This window comes from Corvus kubaryi, unplaced genomic scaffold, assembly GCF_017639235.1.
Source record: "Corvus kubaryi isolate FWS band 111438036 unplaced genomic scaffold, C.kubaryi_AGA036_p1.0 split3-131, whole genome shotgun sequence".
NCBI classification, from domain to species: Eukaryota; Metazoa; Chordata; class Aves; order Passeriformes; family Corvidae; genus Corvus; species Corvus kubaryi.
Genome location: NW_024582083.1, coordinates 4751033 through 4768108, shown reverse-complemented (window position 1 = coordinate 4768108; position 17076 = coordinate 4751033).

Genomic DNA, 17076 nt, shown 5'->3' with positions numbered 1-17076 from the left:
GGGAAAGACATTTAAATCAACCATAACTAACAATACATTAGTTTTTCCAACAGATCCAAAGCCAGATAGCCAAAAGTTCTTTCATTTCTTTTTGTCTCTTGGCTGAGAACTTCATTACATTTGTCCCTTTGTTAAGTTGGGGGTTTTTTGTACTGGTAAGTCTTATGAAACATTTTCCGCCAAAGACAGAACGTCTCTGAAAAAGATACACCTGTTAAGATTCAAGTAATCATTCTGCATTAATATCTGACCTTCCCTCTTCAATTTAACCTGTTGGTCTCTGGATTAAAGCTTATTTTTCTAAGGTAATATAATTTTTGCAACTCATCCTGTCTTACAAGGGTCTAATCACCTATTTGTCTGAAAACTAATTTATTTCCTTTTGTCATGCTTGGATTATAAAGGCAAGTTGGAGTAAAAATGAAATAAAACAATATATCCTTTCCTTGTTCTATTTATCACTCATCAGTGAGGCACAGGCTCCTGCATCATGAGGGATGGTCTCAGCTGAGCAGTTTCACTGTTGACACCTTCCCCATTTACACACAGGAGCAGATGGCTTCTCACCTACTGCTGTCTCTTGAGGGTTTTAACTGTAGTCATGTAAATGAAGTTGAAAAAAAAAAGTTTCAGCACTGTTGAGAGACTCTTTGAAACTGTTGTGTTTAGTAACCTCTAGTGCTAAGGGTCTGAGTTTATTTTCAAACCATATTTTCTGCTAGGATAAAACCCATATACAAAAACATGTTGTAATCAGCCACAGTTATGTTCAAGGATATATATGAGCATTATTTTCCTCTCTTATCCTGCTTTTTCAATATCCATTCTTTTTGAAATGAAAGTTATTGTCATGTGCTTGTCCAAACCTGCCATAGTGTTAAGCCCATTAGTGATGAGTATAAAGATTCCTATCTGCTATATTCAGAATACAGGGAACACAAGATGAATTAGAGAAGGGTTTGTGTTTTAGAAATCAGTCTGCTCATTAGAGAATGAAATTAACTCCTTATTTCTGCCTTTAATAAACCTGACACTCCATGACTGTGACCTGTGAAAGAACCACAGAAAAAGCAATGTATGCCATGTCGAATACCAGCACAGTCTGAGTAACAGAAACTTGAAGCAGAAAGGTGGACACCTTACATTTGAGATAAAGAAGAATGTTTCAAACCAAGGGAATATTAGGAAATAATTAAAAAGTACAAACAGAAATAGGAAAAATGCAAGGACCACTGGTAGAGAAGAGTAGAGGGGAAACAAGATGATTGTGAAACGCAAAGCCAAGAGAGCAGGGACCAAATTTCTTAAATTCTTAAAAACCAAAACAAAAGACACAAAAAATAAAAGACATTAGAACAGCAAAAATAGGAATTAAATATGACAACAGTGGGCTAAGTTTCAACAGCAGTGATCTGAATAAAGCATTAGGTAGGGGCTTGAGGAAGGATGAGATGATATAGAATGCGATTTTCCAAAGAGCTCACAGCCAGCAAGAAAATTGAAGTTTGGAAAAGTTTTAGCTCCACCAGCAAATAAAAAAATTATTGAATCTTCAGCACTGCTTTGGATAGAAAGAATTTGTAGATAAACCAGACATGAAGAATGAATAGCAAAGACAAATTAGTTGGATATGACTAAAGTTGTAAGGTGAAGGATACTGAGAAACCTGAAAAAATTAAGAACACTCAAGGAGGATGAAGCCCTGATGGTGGACAAACCTTGCAAGAAACTCAAGTAGGAGCATGTGCCATGTCAAAAGCAGAAAAGAGAATTTCATCTGTTCACTGACACCAAAGAGGTTTCCATAAACTCGATTGACAGCTTTGTAATTCTGTTTCATACAAAGACTGAAAAGGCAAACAGTGAAAAAATCTTTCTCTCAAGTGTGGGATCTTAATGACAAAGGAATGCATTGGGAAAAGCAATGGGAAAAGGTAGTTAGTAGCTCATTCATGAAACAGATGGTGCAGAAAAGCAAAGGGAAAAAGGAATTGGAAGCTACATTTCTGTAACTCCACACTCTGGACATACCAAAGTAGGGCTAAAACTGTATTTCTCACATAATTGCAAAGAAATTTCCTCCAATATATTGTCTTGAAAACATCATGCATTTTAATTAATGTCATTATAAACACCGTGTTTCTCGTGGTTTGAGTTCATTTTCATTTTATTTGCATTCTTCATAATCCTGCTTCTCACATAATTGATGTGCCTTTATTTCTATCTACAGCACTTACATGGGGAAAAGAATCCCTCACACCAGGGAAACTCAAAGAGATCTTCTAAATAACGAAATAGACAAGAGCCAATCCAGCTAATCAATAGCCTAAATATTTTTTAAATTAAAACAATGGGCAAGAGCCTCAGACCTACTTAAATGTGTTTTAACTCCCATAGCACAATGAGCACTTAACAATGCTTTAAACAAGCAGCTGAGAGTTTCTCAGAGCAGGGAGATCTCGAACAGCCTAAAGGTAGGGGAACCAGTTTATATTTCCTACTTTAAACCATTGCATGTGGAAAATGAAGAGGGAAGAAAGAACCACTCTGGGAATGTGGGGGAGGAGGTTGACTGTAGTGCTATTCTTGCTGCAGTAACTTACCTGGCAAAGCCCCAGCCAGCTGAACTGAGATCACTGTAAATCACAGCCCTGACACCTTACAACTGAGTAAGGAGGTAGTGAATAGAAAACAACGCTTTCCTTTCTACCATCCACATCTTTTCCCATCAATCCAAGATGATTCAGTTGTATACCTTTCAGAAACATTCCAAAGACAATCTAAACATAGAAATGAAAATTTCCTCTATTACCTGGGTGGGAAAAAAGCACACCGTAAGATTTAACATTAAATCACATGACTTTATACAAGAATAATTATTAAACTGTCTTTTTTTAGAATATACTATGCTTAAATTTCTGTGCTATTATTCATATCTTTAAGAAATGTCACAACAGTTATTTCTTTTAGTTTCAGACAGAGTAGAGTTAATTAAGGTCAATTGGACCAATGAGAATTTAGTTACTTTTTTCCAAGAAATTGCTAATCCTCACAGTTAGAAAATAAAAAGCAAAACAGTAAACCTGAGCAAAATATGCCCAATAAGAACATAAAGAATCTCTATCCATAAATATATTTGTACCACATACATTCATAATTTATTAACATATAACATATATCATATATATACCCCTATATAAAACATTAAAAATTGTAGAACTCTTCTTGTTATGATTGAAATTTGCATGTAAAGTATGAAGGGGAATTTATTTACAGCACTTCTTCCACTGCTTATTGCTATGAACCCTTAAGAACAAAATGAATATTCAAATAAATCTAAATCATTTAGAGTAATTTTTTTTAATGATGTCTTTAGTCATTCATAGAATAATTTCAAGAAATAATTCTGGATTTCTGATAAACCAAAGCTTGTTCATTTCTACATATGCATTAAAATAAGGTTCAAACTGAGAATAAGAAAAGTGCTAAGTGACAAGTGCTGTTGAATTTGATCATTTCTATCTATCTATCTATCTATCTATCTATCTATCTATCTATCTCAGCTGGGTGGTAATTGATACTTTATCAAAGACTAAAGAGCCATTGTAGTAATTTTTTGATGATGAATGTTCTACCATTTGAGGTTTTACATAATGTCCTGGTTCTGTATTAAGGAAGAACAGAAAGAATGGAATGCTTTCCTTATATCTGCAAACAGTCAAGGAGACTACAAAAAGGTTGTTTGTCTTCTGATCTGCCTTGAAGACTGATACCAGGATTCTCAGAAGGAAGCTGTCATAGCACTTAATGCTGCCCTGGTGTTGACGTGTTCACTTATTCCAAATAATTTCCAAGAGTCAGTAAGCTGGCTCAGATCTGGAACACGAGAAGAATCTTCATCTACTGGGACACACAACAAGTCTGCACAGACCCAGGAAACTCACAGGGTGTCACAGCTGTCAATATTCACTTGACCTGAAGCAGAGCAGGTTTTCCCAGCCACATCTTCAGCAGTACACAAGATGCTTTTCAGTTGTCCCTGAGTGTTGCCCAAAGTGTCAGCTGGTGTGCATAAGTTGCCTGGCACAAAACAGGAGCTGCTTCCATCTCCAGTGCTGGTATCCCAAAAAATGGAGTCAGGAGCAGCTCACTCTGTATTAAAATCACTGACTAGCTGCAGATGAGCAGTTGTCACTTGCTCTGTGCATGTTTGCAGTGTTATTGGCACCATGCGGACAATTCATAACCTTGAAAAACACCACCTTACATGAATTCAAGTATGGGGACTGGTTTATAGTGAAGCGTCGAAATATCGATCTGCTGTTGACAGGGGTTTCAGAATGCTGATCTATAACAGGGAAAGAGCAGCAGCAGTGAGATCCTTTAACTAGCACAGAGTCAAATCAATATATTTCAAAGAGAAATGCTGTGCCATGCTGATGATGCCAGTTCAGGCCATCAGCCTGCACATCCTGAGTAGGACCACATTTTCAAAAGAACATCCTTTCTATTCTTGAAAATTCTCCATTGTTCTGGAGTATCCTAGATGCTGTATTCATATTCTCTTCTGTACAGCCTAATCACACTTTTGCAAATGCATTTATAATTCTCGGTACCTCTGTTTCTCCATCTGTCAAATATGGATAAAAATATTCTTAAATTAAAGAGTTGCTGTGAGGCTTAATTTATTAATGCATGTACTCTTAGATTCAGAATTTAAAGGAAACATACACACAAATTGTTATCATTATTGTTATTACTGTTCCATTTCAAAAATATTTTGAAACAATAAAAGAACCGGCAAAAGATGGTCTTTTGAAAGCATTGGTTGTTAAATCCTTTTGAATATTACTGTGTTGAAGCTATCAAACAAATCCATTTTATCATACAGTATACATATATTTTATCATCATTTACACAACATGTAAAATCTTTATAACTGATGCTTGGTTCAAAAGGGCCAGAATTTTCTGAAGTAATGAGTAAGTCTTTTTCTTAACTATATGAAAAACTTTAGACAGTGAAAGCAGGCAACATAACCATGATTCCTCTGGAGAATTCTTGATAATAATACCACTATCTATTATACAGTGCACGTGTATGACAGTTTGGGGTCTATTAGAATTTCTGAAACAATTCTTTTTGCATGAACTCTTATAAGTTGGCTGAATATTGCACCAGAAATTATAAACTATGGTTCTGCAAGCAGCTAAGTCAAAATAGTAAAATTTAAGAGCCTGAAGCAAATCACAAAAGCTATATTTAGGACTGTAATTCAGGGGCCTTATTTCACAGATACTTAGCATTGCTAGTTGCCCTACATGCCATAAGCAATCTCATCACAGCAGAAGTGCCACCACTAAACGCCTTATATATTTGCATGCTGCCATTGTCATCCTCTGGAGCCCTGAATCCTGTGTGGCCACAGGTGTGTAGAACAGCACTGCAATCAGTTTCCACAGCTGACTAGGACTTGCTATTTATATCTTAGTAGCAGGATATCAGCTTCATAACATCCTACCTACAATTACTGTAAGAGGCAGACTGTTATATGCATTATATTACAATTATATTTTGTATATTACCTTTTATTTTTCCAGAGGAAGTATATCCATAAATGAGCGGACCACAAAATTAGTCTATAGAGGTTTAAAACTCAATATGTGTAGTAAATCCATTAATTTTGGAGGGTGAAAGTTTTATAAGCACACACAGTAATACTCAGGAAAACTTTCAGAGCAGCTTCACCTCTGTCAGATTTGCACTGCACCCAGTCTATATTGTAAATCTTAACATCACTATTAACAGAATTGATTGATTAGGAAAATTGAGTGGCTGAGTTTAAGTGGATGCAGGAAGCATGCTATAGATCTGTATAAATGTTCATAATATTTTGTTTTCTCTTTTCCCAGATGGTAATAGAAGTTCCTTCAAGCAGAGTAGCCACAGCTGTTGTCCTTAAATACTTGGCATTTTCACTTATAGTAAGATTAAGTTACCTCAAAATTTGCAGTATTGGCTTTTACTTTGTACATTTGAAATAAGAAATGTTTTAAATACTGCTAACAAATACGGTTAGTTTACTGAAAATCCTTAGGGCATAGGCATATGTTGTGATTGTAGCTGGAGCACTTTGAGAAATTAACACCCCCAGCTGTTTACTGCCACCCTGCAGCTGGAAATTATGCCCCACACACAGCTGGAGCACCCTAATTGTCCATATGGGCAGTTATAGTTAGTTTCCACGAAAATCAGACAGCTATGCCTCAGTCACCTTCAGAGGAACAGAAGAAATCCTGGCACTGGGATAGATTAATGTGGAGATGGTAAAATAATGGAACAGGAAAAGGAACTATCAAATTTTGTTGGAAACAAAGAGGAGCCTGGCTTTCCCTCCTTTGTTCAGGAGCTGTATTTAGCCAAAGCCTTTGTCCTTGCCTGAGCTCTGCTGTTGGTAAGGAATCATAGAATCATTTAGGCTGGAAAAGACCTCTAAGACCACTGAGTCCACACACTAATCTAGTGCTGCCAAATCCACCACTAAACCATGTCACCAGTGCTACAACTACATGTCTCTTAACCCCCTTCAGGGATGGTGACTCATGTCCACGTTTATATCCAAAAATTGTGATAACCATCCCAAAACCCTAAAAATCCTAGTCAAGGATGAATCTGGCCTGCAGAACTGTTGTAAGGGAACACAGACGAGCACTATACCTACAGCCTGGGCCCCCTCCCGTCAGAGAAACTTGTGAATTTTTTTTCAAAAGCTTACTGTCTGGGAAAGTTCACAGCCTTCAGCCAGGTACAGAAAAGCATAAAACAAAGAGAAGATTAGCCCTATGGAAAGGGGCTTGCCAGAACTTTTACACTGGAAAAAGAGCTCCTCCTACCAGCTCACCGGAAATGTATAGCAGCTAGGGAAGGAGGACAAGTTCTAAAAAAAATCCAGTGCAATAAAAATTTTTGTCCCATTTACTTTCCACTGCCAGGAATTATTCTTGGATCAAATGTCCTAAGAAATTGTTCTCACAAAAATTTAGATATAAGTGCAATACAGGCACTACCATCCAATGACTGAAGCTTACAGCATTCATATAGGCTATAAAAAACATATATTGAAATAGAATCATAGAATGGTTTGGGTTCAAAGAGATTTTAAAAGTTCATCTAGCCCAACCCTTCTGCAATGAGTGGGGAGATCACTGACATGGGTGAGAAAGAAGATCCACATCTTCCTTTCTCTGAGACAAAATGTCCTGTAAAGAAATCCCTCAACTTCCCTTTCTGAAGCCATTTCACTACATTTAAAATACAGAAAAGAATATATGAGCCTGCAGAGTGAGAAGGATTTGAGACTCTTGTGGGTACTACGTTCTCCTGGGACACCTGCATTTCAGTCAGTGCTCCCATGAATATTTACACAAAGAGAAAAAGCTCCTAGAGGCGAGATTAAAAGAGACTCCACTGAGAATGCCCTGTTTGGGAGTAAGCAGCAGAAAGGCACTTAGGCACTGCTCATTGCTGTCAAGAGTCTGCAGTACACTGGCTTCAGAGAGGAACCCAACCGAAAAAGTTCCCATGCTCTCTTCCCTCCCTCATTCTCTCCCACATTCAGGTATGGGGCAATGTTACTTTGAGACCACGCAGCTATAAAACAGTCAATTAAATTATTACAGCACAAAAAGAACAACAACCCCACTTCACTTGTAGCTGCATAATTGTTAGATGCTCATTGTGATGATAAGTTACAGTATGCCTACAGAGTTTATGGAGACACGAGCATTTCAATTCATCTGCCTTAGATATCTGTTCAGGATGGAATGAATCCCCCTCTGGAAGAGCATGGCCATCTACACAGCTATGAAAGGAGACAAAACTGTTTAAACTAGACATTCGATATTTGTATTACTGAAGTTAGATGGTTCCACCTCCTAGGAATTCACCAACGGCCACAGTAGACGGCAGCTGAGAAAACGGTTGTGCCAAGCTTGTTTTCAGGATAGTCCCTCTTCCTTCACGTGCCTTTATCCTTTGTGTATACAGCCCCAATCTTGCTTGTTATCAACTTCTAATGAAAGTGTTGGTAAAAATCAGTGTTTTGCAATAGTGGTACACCACTGGAGTGCTGACTCCATCTCCTTTCTGAGTGGTAACAGCTGCTGTAAAACACAACATTACTGGGCACATACAGTTACACTTGGTTTTCCCCATGTAAATCACATTGAATATAATTACACCATATAGGACTTCAACTATTCTTGTACTGTTCAGTCGCTTAATACAGGGGGATCCCTCTGCAGCTCACTGTCACTGACTTTCTTTTTTACTGCCTTACATATTGTAGTCTTGACAGTAAATTTTATCAACTCCCTTTTTTCTTCATTGTTTATGGACATGTGAAATAGCAAAGGTGTTAGTAAAGGCTTCTGTGGGTCTCCACTGATAACCTTCTATCACTGTAGAACAGCTCATTTAGTCCCACCCTCTTGTTTCTCTGTCTTTAAGGTGGCAATTCACAAAGGGACTCTTCCTTCTTGCCATAGGGACAGCTTTGATTCCGTACAAGCATTCTGCACAAGGACTTTGTTAAACACATTTTGAAAATCCAAGCACAGTGTATATACTTGGATAGAGCAAGCTGAATCACCCTTAGCTACAGCACATCTGTGAAATTGCTTCTATGTTTTATAAACTCCAGATTTTCAGGGTGTCTGAGTGTGTTGTGGAGACTGTATTTATGGTTAATTCATCTATAACGCAGATTTATTCATTCACTAATACAACTTGACACTATTTTCTTTTTTAATAAAAACTTCCCATAATATTTCTTATCTTTTAATAAAATAGAGATTATGCAAGTAGTCTTGTCTCTCCCAAAGTCAAAATGGGCCTCATAAAAATTGGCATTTAGGTGTAGATTATACATTATGCTGAAGATAACAGATGAGGTTATCAGTTGTTTTACAATTTCAAAAGAAATGTATCAATAAAAACTAAACAACACAAATTAAACTTATTTTTGCCAATAACACCCAACCATGATGAGTCCCTGTCTGCCCACCTGTTTATATTAATCTTTTAGGCAGCATGAAATTAACAGCCTGTGTTCCACTTGTAAAATAATTTTATTGATAGGCTGTGCTTTAAAAGGTTTAAATTTCTCTTTTGCTTCTATTTTTTAAAGAGCTCCTCCAAAGGAGTCATATTTTAGCAAAAAATTCTCTCATTTTACAGTATGACCTTAAGCAAACCAGAAACAACATGTGCCTATTGTGCCATCTTCAGGTTATATTTGGAATAAAGTTATCCTGGATTTTGTTGTCTTTCTAAAATAGACAGTTTTTGTATTTTTCCTTTTTGACTGAAGTCAATACTAATGAACTTCAATTAGGGAAGGATAGAAATGGGGAACAAACGGTTTCACCACAACATAAAACAGCTTCTTTGTCTTCATCATGAGAAAAATGGTCTCAGATCACTACTCTGCTAGTTGAACTTTCATTCTCTTTCCTAACGCAATGAGGAGATTCTACTGCTGTATTTCCCTGTTTCCATAGAATTTATTTGTGGAAATTCATGGTACTCTTGCTCATATCAAAGTAGATTAATTACTTCATGGGACTTACACTGCAACTTTTGCTTTTTGTTTTTTACTTTTTTTTTTATAGCACTGAGTACTGTGGAAAATGACATCACACCACAGTTTTGGTGAATTACTTCAATTTTATCATGACCTTCTGATTCTTCAGTGGACTATTGTATGGAGCAGAGCTGAAGCTTGCTTTCTGCTGGTTTTGACTTGTGTTCACTCTTTAATGCCAGCATCAACAAGTCTCTACAGAAGCAAATGTCATTTTTGCTAAATGTTTTTTTAAAGGAACCTTGACTATAGCAGGGAGTTTTCCCTCTCACATATGAGTAAGGACTATGAATAACCTCTACGTTAAAATTCAACACAGCTCTGGTGATTCTGAAGACATAGGACTGCCTGTTGTTCTCATGCAAATTGGTGGGAATTAAGTTAACAGGCTCTATATGAATGGGAGCTATGAATACAGCAGGATCTAGTGTAACTGTAGATTAGGGTGAGCCTTATCTGAACAGAGAGGAAATGCACAGAATCCAAATTAATTCTACCCTAACAAATTGATATTGTTAAAGAACTATGACAAACGATCTGCATTTCACTGCACTGACATTGCACTTGCCTGGTTCTCCCACGTGCCAGTGTGAAACACGTGTTCTTTCTTGCAAGAGAAGTTCTGTTCCTCCTGAAGAAGCCATAGACTCTATAAGCCTCATCCCTGCTTACTGAGAAAAAAAAAGTTAATTTTGTAATAAAGACTGACAAAGCAAGAAACTTAGAAGGAACCACCAAATTGATAGTGAAGTTATCACATGACAACAAAATAATGGCATGACATGAATTTCAACTTCTGCAGCACAAGGAGATAAATAGAAAAAAAAAAAAAAACCAAACCAAAACCAGAATTATAGAATCCATTGTGGATTTTTTCGATAAGTGGTTTGTCTGCAAAGACCTGAGTGATTGTCTGAACTAACATCTGTCTCTTTAGGCTGCTGATTACCTTGCATAGGTTGCCCTGGGAAGAGTCATCCAACTGAGTCATGTTTTATCACCCTTTTACTACCAAATGACTGATAGTGCTTTAAAGTTTACAAGACGAAAAACTTATCACAATCCAAAAATTCAGGTCTTCTGAATTGAATTCTACTAGTACAATGGGTATTACATTTCAAGCAGGATACAATTGCCTTCTCATGTCCAGCCTCTCATCCACAGCACCCCCAAGTCCTTCTCAGCAGGGCTGCTCTCAATCTCTTCATCCCCCAGACTATGATGATACCAGGGGTTATCCTAACCGAGGTGCAGCACCTTGTCCTTGGTCTTGTTAAACATCGTGAGATTCCCATGGACCTACTTCTGGAGCTTATCCAGGTACCTCTGGATGGCATTCCATCCTGCAGGTGTGGCAACAGCACCACTCATCTTGGTGTCATCTGCAAATTGCTGAGGGTGCACTTGATCCCTTCATTTATGTCATTAATGAAGATATTAAATAGCACTGGTCCCAGTATGGACTCCTGAGGGACAACACTTGTCACTGATGTCCACCAACATTTAAGCCACTGACCGCTACCCTCCAGATGTAACCATCCAACCAATTCCATATCCACCTAACAGTCCACCCATGGGATCCATCCCTGTCCAATTTAGAGGTAATGTCAAAGACTTTAAAGAAATCCAGTTCAATGACATCTGTAGCCCTTCCCTTGTCCACTGATGAAGTCAAGCCATCATAGAAGACCACTTGGCTGGGCAGGTAGGACTTGCCCTTGATGAAGCCATGATGGCCGTTTCATATCACGTCCCTGTCTCTAAGTGCCTTGGCGTAGCTTCTAGGAGGATCTGTTCACTGATTTTTCCAGGTACAGAGGTGAGGCTGAGAGGTTATTGGTTCCCAGGGTCCTCCTTTCTACCCTTTTTAAAGAGAGGTAGAATATTTCTTTTTCCAGTCACCTGGGACTTCACCTGACTGCCATGACTTTTCACATATCATGAAGATTGCCTCAGCAACTACATCAGCCAATTCCCTCAGGACCCCAGGATGAATCTCATCAGGTCCCATAGATTTGTATGTTCAGATCCCTCAGGTGGTCAGGAACCTGGTCTCTACCTACAGTGGGAAGCACTTTGCTTCCCGAGTCCTCATCCTGCTGTCCATCCACTCAAGAGGTGTGGGAAGAGAAGTTGCCATTGAAGACTGATGCAAAAAAGTTGTTGAGTACCTCAGCCTTCTCCTCATCCATTGTTCCCAGTTTACCAGCATTATTTTTCAGGAGGAGTACACCTTCTTTGGTGTTCCTTTTTGATGTACTTACCTGTAGAAACCCTTACTATTCTTTCCATCTGTGACACAAAATTCAGAGAAAAGCTGTCTGGACACCACTACTCAGAATATGTCTGGCCATCGGTTGTCAGGTGGTGAGCAACTACACTCTTCTTCATTTGTTTTGCATAGTCTTCTCCTTCTCCTTCTCCTTCTCCTTCTCCTTCTCCTTCTCCTTCTCCTTCTCCTTCTCCTTCTTCTTCACCTTCACCTTCTCCTTCTCCTTCTTCTCCTCCTCCTCCTCCTTCTCCTTCTCCTTCTCCTTCTTCTCCTTCTCCTTCTCCTCCTTCTCCTTCTCCTTCTCCTTCTCCTTCCTACTCCTACTCCTACTATTATTATCCTTTTCTTTTTTGTCCTATAAAGTGTCTTTATCTCAACCCATGAATTTTACAAACAGTATCTCTAAAGTTGCTCACCTTTTGTTAAAAGAAATTGACACTTCATTGGTCCTTACAGTCAGCTTTGTCACAGAAAGAATAGTATGTTCTTTAACTGTTAAACTAAGTTTAATGAATCTCACTATTCACTAAAAAGTATTACATTATCAGATCATACATTGACCATCATACTTATTATAAATCCCAGCTGTTAAAAAAAAAAAAGTTTTATAAAAAAGTTGTCCACCCTTTACACATTCAAGCAGTTTAGATATCTAAGATCTGATTATCTGCATTTATAATGGACATCTTCATCTGCATGATAGATGCAATCAGTAACAGCTAAAACACCTCATCAAGTGTTACCTTAAAACAAGGAGTCCTCACTTTATTACCCATATTCATAACATTCATGAACTCCATAGATGAGAGCATAAAAATAGATGACTGTATAACTTATGCACATTGGTTCAGGCTGAGAGAAAAGATGGGAAAACATTTCTCATACCTGAAAAGTGCATGAGTGTGTGTAAGAGCATGTGTACATAGACTGAGATTCTATTAATCAAAATATCCACACATTAGTCATTGTCACCATTCACCAGCCACTGTTTTTTGATTTATTATACTGATTTGTTTTTCTTAACTCTGAGAACATTGACAGTTTATACACACTGATGCCAACAGAGCTCCCACAGAACTTTCTTTCATGCATTACATCCAGGTCTCCCTGCCTCTCTGACAATAAAAAAAATAGGAAATTTCATATCCTATTGAAATAATTACTAGTTCTAAAACTAGTAAAATTTGAAACCCCCACTTCCTGCTGTCCTGTTGTGATACTTTCTCCTTGCATAGAAACACACATAATCTTCATAAGTACATTATTGTGATAAAAGGAAAATCTTGGAGGAATTTACACCCTAGAAAGGAGGAAAATAAAGTAAGAAAATGTATAGTAGATCACTGCTATACTTCCCCTAGTCATCTCTTGAAAATTTAAAGGTTTGCCTATCAGAAGATATGCTAGAAAAACCTTTTTAAACGGATGACCCTGAAGCTAGATATATGAATACTAAATGGTGAATGTAAAAGAATGGCACCTTGAGGTAAAAGATTAAATTATTCTTTCTTTTCTTGAGGATCAAAACTCTCTTACTGAAATATATCATTTATTTGCAGTCTCACATTTGGAAATGTTAATGAGTCTTAAGAAACATTAATTTTTTTTCTTACATTAGGCTTTTCTAGTTATCAAATGAGTTGCATCAAATAAATATAGTTCTTTCAGATAGAAATTTATTTTTATTTTTACCTAAATACAATGAAAATCCTGTACAGAGCATTATTTCCAACTACTTTGAAAATTCTTGTCAATACTAATGGTAGTCATGACAGTATCTACGGTAGAAGTCTATCTTACACATGAAATAATGATTAAACATTATGAAAGGCTTTGCTAGAGCAAGTATAGGGCAGAACAGAAAAGTCCATATTAACACCAAACCTCAAATTACCAAAATATCTCTACAGAGCAGTGAGATTAAACAGAAAATTTACTTATTTCTCAGAGATTTAAAAAAATGTTTTTCTTCTATTTGCAATGGATTTGAGGGGAAAAAATTGCTCACAGTGCTCTTTTCCAAATATATGTTTGTCCAAGTTTGTTACCTGCTGATGCTGTCCACTTCAGACATACAAAGATAGTAGTAAAGCCATACCCCCTCTTTTGAGAATCAGAAATCATTAATTGGAACCAATATTCTGTCAGACAGAAACAATCCTAGAAAAAAAGAACAAAAAAAATTTCCTTATCTGGGCTTTGTATTCAGGGCTCAAAATAAGCCTTCATGAAGCAAAAACAAAGAATGAAGACTCAGAGAAAGAGAAAAGCAGATTTTCTGATGCCTCTAACTTAGTGAAGCAGCAAAATCCCCTGTAAAGAGACTGTGAATTGATACTAGCCTGACCTGTAGTATTTCATCTGCCTTTTTTGTTTGGCAGCTGCAAGGCAATAGAGCCTTCACGCTCTTGAGTTTTGTTCTCATCTGCAACACCAACTCTTTATCAGAGAACTTAGTTTGGAAATCAGTTTTCTCAGTTTAAAACAATAAGTTTTGCAGTAGCTGTTAGGAGTCTGTGATCTAGCATAATTTCTATTAAGAACAAACTGTGTGAAAACATTCCACTACACATTATTATAATTAGGTGATTATTTTAATGGTATGTAGCTATTTTTACGTATTTCATATGTTGTGTTTCCAGAAGAGGTTAACAGTTTTCTTTAAATTATCATTCTGAGTTCCTTGAACTCTTAAAGACAAGAGTCTAAGAGGTGATAACCTTGGAGACTAGCCCTGAAAACATACAGTACCTCAAATCATATTTACAACCTCAGTACACGACAGCTTCTTAAGAACACTTAAATCAGAGCAAATGAAAGCTCATCTGAGCAATTGAATAACTTAAAATGTGCCATTTCTCCTCAGATACACAACGCAGAGAACCCAAGTTAACCTGGTTATATTTAAGTCATTACGCTCTCAATTGTAAGGCCCGTAGCATAGGAATTAATTTCTGACAAGTGATGATTTGAAAGAATACAGTTCTCACACAGCATGTTACATATTCCATGTTCTACCAATTATTCATTTGCTTCAGTGTGTCTTTTCAGGAATGTAAAAAAAAAAAAAAAATCTGAAGAGCTCTCTTAAAAAAATCTCATCACATTCAGCAAATGATTTCTTTGAAAGGATTTCTCTGAACATCCTGCCAAAATAATTGCAGCTCATTTCAGTCCAGCATTACAAAAAGAGAATTTCACAAGGACATGTTTCCCTATTGATTATAACATTTATTTTGTAGGTCTACTCTGACTGAGCTGATTGCTGAGACTCATGCATTGTCCTCTGCACTGCACCTCTCACAGGTAAGGTCAAGGTTATGGTCATATCCTGATCAGCTTTCCTGTATATGAGAATTAATGAGTCCTTACCATAACAATCTTGAACAAAGAAAGTCCCTCCAGCTTTACTAGTGGCTCAGTTCTTGCTCCTTTCTTGTGCTTCCATAAAGGATACATGTCTGAAAGAGTCAAAGACAGATAGATGTTGGTGTGGTCAGGATTTTTTGTCATTCTCCCCCATGAGACAAGCAGTTCTCAAATTATGGAACAAGGCAGTGCAAAGAGGGAAGAGCAGCCATCTAATTCACAGAGATGTGGCTATTCTACAGCCATACACGCACGTTGCCCTTTTGTCACTACTAGATTGCAGCATTTCATGGTCCAAAGCATCCATCACACACAGGTGAAAAGCTCATTGCTGTAGGACTCTGCATCCACACTGCAAGCGAAGCATGCCAGATGGCACCGCAGTGTGCCACTTCAACCTTAGTTCTGGCACTCAGGAAACTCCTACCAGTGTACCAGGGTAGCCCTTTTGGGGATTTCTTTCAGCAAATTATACTGAGATGTTTATCTTTCCTTAGGTTTTTCATCTATCCCAGTTTCCAGATTTAAACATGGAATTCATAACTCTCAGGTAAAATCAATCTATTAGTTGCCATAGTTGCATAGTTGGCAGTGTAATTAGTTAGACAATTTGGGTATAAAAGACCTTGTCTAGTGTTTTCTATCCTCCTGGCTCCCATGAAAGGGCAACCTGATAGATGACAACAGAAAGAGCTGAAATATTTATTTTCAGAGGAGTAAAAATATGAACTCTTCATAAAAGCCAGAAACCACACTTGAATCCTTTGCATCATTAAGGTCACACTTAAGTTCCAGCCCTATGACTGACCTAGACATAAGTGTGCACTCATTTTGGATGGGTCACTTTCAAAGACATAGGGATGGAAAGACGTTGTCTGCGCTTGCATGCGTGGAGAGTCAGCAATGCAAAACAATTTGGTTTTCTACATGTCCTCCTTCATATTAAGGGTCTTGCTGATTTTGCATTTAGCCAGAGACAAGAAAATATACTAAAAGAATTGTACTGCCCATGCATGTACTTGAAGAAAGACATTTTGTTAAACCCTCAGTGGCCAAATCATAAACTCTTCTAGATAGTGCAGATAAAGGCTCTTTCCTTTAAGAGTTCACAATGTTTTACAATAAGATTGCTAAGGTGTAAAATTTATATGTAGGTTTCCCAGCTGAGATGAAATAAAATTTTATCAATTGTAGATTCATTTCCATCATCTTGATTTTTAATGTACACATAAACCTTTTTTTATTACGTTCTATAATTTAATAAGTAACCGTATGTTTTAACTACATTTAAGTATATATTAAATGTTTTATAAATGCAGTCAAAACCACTTTTAAAATGGCAGGGCAGCCAAATTACTGCAATAATCTCATCTGCTGATTGACTTGGATCCCAAACTGCTTTTACCGCAAGAGAATGAAGTACCATTAGATCTAGGAATATATTTTCTCTAGCAATGTTTTGTTATACCTAATGAAAGACATGAATTGGGATATTTTTCTTAACTTCTAAAATGTCACTTTTCCTAACAAAAACACCATAAGAACTCCCAATTAATTTTTCCAAATATAGTCAGTGTATTACAAGGTAGTTCTATCCGTGTATAAGCAATGATGATAGTAACCAGTGGGGAAGGTCATTAGGAAGCCTTCCTGGGAATACTTACCAGCTAGATATCCAACATTTTGGGGTTTGGAGCCAGGATAACAAGGCTGATAGGATAGTAGATCATGGACTATAGATTATTTACTCAGCATGGGATTGCTAGCCTCAGCAAATAGTAGGAAAGGGAAA